Source organism: Arvicola amphibius, chromosome 8 (assembly GCF_903992535.2).
Source record: "Arvicola amphibius chromosome 8, mArvAmp1.2, whole genome shotgun sequence".
Taxonomy (NCBI): domain Eukaryota; kingdom Metazoa; phylum Chordata; class Mammalia; order Rodentia; family Cricetidae; genus Arvicola; species Arvicola amphibius.
The window spans coordinates 87,150,683-87,156,559 of NC_052054.1; positions in this window are offsets into that span (position 1 = coordinate 87,150,683).

A 5,877-nucleotide genomic window follows, 5' to 3' on the forward strand; every position below is an offset into this window, starting at 1 on the left:
ATATTTTTCTGTTGTTTAAGGTATTGTACCAATGCAACTTTATCCCCAGGGAAAGGTGAGTGTGCTATCTGCACATTCCCACAGCCCATGACACAGGAAGCTCATTCTGCAGCTCCACAATGCAAGACTATCAGACGCAACAGGGAGTCGAGTCAAACATGAACTGTAACATTAGGTTGGGTGCCATTCTGTAACATGAGGGCCTACTTGTTGGGGTTTCTATCCTGCCCGGTTCCCGCAGCCCTTCAGCCCCAAAGAAATCACACAGAGAGTCTGCATTACTTATAAAGTGATTGGCTCATTAGCTCAGGCTTCTTGTTAACTCTTGCTTGTAACTTATATTAACCCATTGTTCTTATCTATGTTAGCCACATGGCTCAGTACCTTTTTCAGTGGGGCAGATCATATCCTGCTTCTTCAGTGGTCTGGGCAGGACTTGGGAAAGAGCTTCCTTATTCCCAGAATTCTCCTGTTCTCATTGCTCTGCCTCTACTTCCTGTCTGGTTGACCTGCCTATACTTCCTGCCTGGCCAATCAGTGTTTATTTAAAACATGATTGACAGAATACAGACAATTCTCCCACATCAATGAACTCAGTTTATTACTGTGAGCATCAGCTTATATAGCTTAAGTGACATAGTGTGATGTGGGGTACCTCCAGCCAGTGAGAGACAGCCAAACCCTCCCTCTGACTGGAGGGGCATCTACCTAATTTCTGTTGTTTCATCCTCAAACTTGAGCCACACTTTTCTCTGTCTTACAGGCCTTGAAGTACTCAAGCCAGGCTTTTTTCTGTCCTATAGGCCTCGAGGTACAGGCCCTGAGGTAATTTTGGCCCAACACAACTCACTTAAAAATGTAAAGTTATAGTCCTTGAAAGCTACTATTACAAACTGTTTAGGATAATTAAGATACCAATCAAACTTGTAAGGGTATAGATGTAGACAGAAATAAGTTTTACTTAGCCTTATGTATGTTCTGCAAGGTTAAACAGATATATTTTTGATAGATGGTCTTCAAACATGCCAGAGATCTATATAATATGGCATTTATGATGTTTTAATAACTTAAGGCTTATCATGACAGTGAGATACGTCTACTCCTAGCTGCACCAAAGATGGCAGCATCTACTTCATAGAAGATAAGTCATTGAAGAACCTCCATATGGAGTTTGTGTTAAATGTGGCAGACTTAGGCACTGGGCAAGAAACTGCCTTTGCCTCAGCTGCTGACAATATGCTGTCCAAATTGGACAAGCAGGATTCAAAAGAAGTCAACTGCCAAATTTTACCAAGACAAGGTAAGTTGGTCCTTCAACATTCCTGATTCACAGAGGTCTGTCGGATAATCTGGTCCTGTAGGCTGAAGATGGAAGGTCTAATGTTGCAGAGGAACCTTGGGTGGTTGTCCAGGCAGTCAGCTGTCTCTGTCATTTCTATAGTTTTGCTTGCTCTGCACTTCCTGTTTACTGAGGTAATATTTTATCCTTTTCAGGCATCTGATGGGATTGAAGATCAATATAGTCTTACAGTTTTCTTTGCTACCAGATTCAGAAAAGAAACTCACAAAACAGATGTAAAGTTTGTAAAGGTTGAGAGACAAAAGCTTAAGTTGTTTTTCTAGGAAAACGTTTTAAGGTCTAAAAAGGTATTTTTAGGTTGAAAACACAAGTTATGAAAGAAAGTCGCTAAGGTACAAAGCTTTGGACTCACCAACATAGGATAATAGAATATTTTCTTTGAAATTGCCAAATACAAATGGACTGGACATTGTGAAATAATTCCTACCTGATAATTGTTCTCATTATATATAGTTTATTGATGTTAGAGAAAGAGCCTCCTTTTATTGGACTAAAAGGGGGGATAATCTATGTGAAGATGTGATATAGAGATGAATACTTTGCATTGGTATGGATCCGGGTCTACTGATACAAATTTAAGGTCAATTTTGTTATATGTGTATTTCTGCTCTTAAGGTATTGTTTGCACAGCTCATTTAAAAATGTAATGTATAATTAAGAAATACTGGTTAGTAGATAGTCATTTATAATAGTCAAGCTTATAGTCATGTTAATTAGGTTTTCAAGATGTACAGAGATATAGTTCAGTTAGATAATCTTCAAACCTTTCAAAGACCTATGGAATATGGCATTTAAAATGTTTAAGAACTTAGGACTTTTCATGACAATGAGACACATCTGCTCCTGGCAGTACCAATTACTTCAAGAGAAAGATGGGCATCAAAGAGGTTCCTTATGGAGTTTGTTAGCTGTTTGGGCAAGAAACTGCTCTTTCCCAGACTGCTTGATGAACTGGACATGCAAGACACACAGAGAAATGACTGCTGAACTTGCCTAAAGATGAAAAAGTCCTTTGGGGTTCCTGCTTCATGAAAGAGTCATCCAGACATTCTGCAGAATACAGAAGAAAGTAACTGACAAACTGCCCATATAGGTGGAACTGTCTTTGAAATTTCCTGCTTCGTGGAAAAGTCTGCTGGATACTATGGGCCTGTAGGCTGAAGATGGACAGCCCAATGGTACAGAAGAACTTTGGGTGACTGTCCAGGTAGCTAGAAGTCTCTGTCAATTCTGGAGTTTTGGAAGTTGTTTACAATGCACTTCCTGTTTACTTAGGTAATATTACATCCTTCTAGAGTTTTTGATGGAGTTGAAGAATAGCTGTAATTATAGTTTTTCTTAGTTATAAGATAAAGTAGATATAAATATTGTAACTGTAATTCTTGCTTGATACTTGTTATATGTAATTTTACTATGTTAAAGTTAAAACCTTCCTTTTTAAACAGAAAAGGGGATGTGATATGGGATTCCTCTCTGATGCTGTGAATACCATTGTGCAGGGCAGAATAGAGGGAGGTAGGCAGGGAAAACTAAACTGAATGCTGGGAGAAAGAAAGTGAAGTCGAGAGAAGCCATGGAGCTGCTGCCATAGACAAACATGCTGAAACTTTGCCAGTAAACCACAGCCATGTGGTGATACACAGATTAATGGAGATGGGTTAAGATATGAGTTAACCAGAAATACGCTTAAGCTATTGGCCAAACAACATTACAAATAATATAGTTTCTGTGTGGTTATTTCAGGTCTGAACAGCTGGGAACAAAGAGGCCTCCTACAACAAAGATGTGTCTCTGTCCTTTCTCACCTGCCTAAGGCAACTTCTGATTGGTTTAATCAAGAGCTGAACAGCCAATAGCTAAGCAGGAGAGGTTAGGCGGGGCTTCTGGAAAGAGAAGGGGGGATGGGTATTTAGGATCAGAGGTATAGGGATTTGGAGCCAGATGTGGAGAAAGTAAAACTTATGGTGCTACAGAGAGATCATGAGCCATGTGGCAGAATTTAGATTAATATAAACGGGTTAATTTAGGTTTTAAGAGCTAGTTGGGAACAAGCCTAAACTAAGGCCAAGCTTTTATAATTAATAAAAAGTCTCCATGTCTTTATTTAGAAGTTGGCAGTCCAAAGAAAGATTGCCTATAAAAATGACAACATGTAAGACAAAGGGCTTCTACACAGTAAACTAGGACATCAAGGGCTTTGGCTCCTGAACCTTTGCTTTAGAGTATAAAATGATAAGCTAGCTGGAACTGACTTTGGAATGCTAGGAAGTGGGAGGTAGAAATGATGACTATTGATGTTGCATGGTAAATCTTTCTGAACAAGTATTCTTTGTGCTTTTGTATTCCTTAGACATTTTCCATAATGAAACTGGTGGAGGGCAAATCACTGCCTTCTTGATGTTTGTTTTATCATCTCTGAAAATTTCTGTATCTATCTCTTCAGTAGCGGCTTTGATAAACACCATGCTATTTCAGCTGTAGATATTTTAGACATGGTCTATGTGATCCTCAACCTTCAGAGTGCTCTGATAAGTGCCCACCACCTTGGGCTTTTAGCTTATCCTTGTCTCTTCCCTTCACTGTTTTCTTGTGTCTCATGTGCTCACCCCAACTACAGTTTCCCCTCCTTCCTCTCTCCCCACTCCCTGACCCTACCACCCCTTCACACTCCTCCATCCACTCCTGTTTCTGTTCAGGCCTCCCATGGGTGTCAACAAAGCATGATCTATCAAGAGCCAGCTAAAGCATTAGAGTCAGCCCCTGCTCTCACTGTTAGGAGTCTCACAAGTAGACCAAGTTACACAACTGTCATATATATGTAGAATGCCTAAGTTGGACCTCACAGGATAAGTCTTATTACAGCTAAAATCAGATCATGTTACAAATTCAAAGAAGCATACCAAATGGATATTAATGCTGCATGGATTTTTGAAATACGGTCTCATTATAGTTTATTGGGGGTTCCCTGACCTCCTACTCCAGACTGGTCATTGAGGTACCTCAACAATATGCCTGCCTCCACTTTTCCTGCATTGGTCACCAGATTACAACCTCCATGAGTAAAGAATTTCCCATTCTCTTTGAGTTAGCCTCTTGCACTATATTTAGCATATGAAAGGAACTCAATAAATCTTTTAGCTGAATGAAAATCTTTTGTGTAGTGCAGTTTGCCTACCCAGTCTCTGGCTGGAAGATGATTACATGTCTATCAGTGAGAGTGCTTTTTGCTTCAAGTAACAGGAGACTTCACTAAAGTAGATTAAGCAATGTCAGGTTGACTGTCTCACATGAAAACCACTCGAGTTCTAGGGGCTCTGATGCCCTCTTCTGATCCAGTCATGCACATGGCGAACAGGAAGAACACTCATACACATAAATCTCTTTTTATTTTTTTTTTTTTTATTTTTCGGAACAGGATTTCTTTGTGTAAAAGCTCTGGTTGTCCTGGAACTCAGTCTGTCTTTGAATTAAAAAGAGATCTGCCTGCCTCTGCCTCCTGAGTGCTGAGATTAAAAGCAGGCACCACCATCGCCTGGCTAATCTAAATTTTTAAAGGTATTTCTGGCAAGATGGCTGAGCAGGTAAGGATACTTGAACCAAACACCTTTTGTATTTTTCTTTTTCCTGTATTTCTTTCTTTTTCTTTCTTTCTTTCTTTTTTTTTTTTTTTTTTTTGAGAAAGCACAGAAAACCACTATGGCTACAAGCGGTGGTGGCACACGACCTTAATAACAGCACTAGGGAGGCAGAGGCAGGTGGATCTTTCTGAGTTAGAGGACAGCAGAGTGAGTTCCAGGACAGCCAGGGCTACACTGGGAAACCCTGTCTCGAGAAAAACTTAAAACAAGGAATTAAATATGAAATACCAGAATGATAGTAATCATAATCAGTATCAAGCCAATCTCAACTAAGTAATTTATTTTTTCATTTTCTGTTCCTATTTTAAACCATTTAATCCAGCACTATATATAGGTTCCAAATACGATGTGTTATGGTATCTCCCAATCTTGTGTGCTTGTTCTTTTTGTATTACTTTACTCTCTCCTTAAAGACTCCACTTTATTATTTTCAAACTACTTTTTTCGTGACTATCTATACCCGTTTCCTTTTCTTTCTTCAGCACCTAAGCACAATTTCAAGAATACTCAGACCTGTTCAGAGGTTTTCTCCGTCCCGACCTGGCTTTCTGCGCGCCTGCAGTGTTTCGTTGACCGGGTTCTCCAAGCCTTAAAGTGTCAGGCACCCGCCGCGCCCGACCCCAGAGGAAGGGGCAGCCGCGTGCAAGGGGCACTCCGAAACCTGCCAGAGAGAATGGAGTTGTTAGTCCGGAACTTTTCCCAGTTTTCTCAGGCCCTAGGCTTGGATTTACACACTACATCGGTCTACGCCCTCCACTACACGCAGCGGCTCCACTACCCCGGCCTTCTAGAGGTTGGACTTCCGGGTCTGCCCACCGGTCCCAGCAGTCTCCGCGCGCACATACTTCCGGAGTCGGGCACTGTTCCGGACACCCGGGT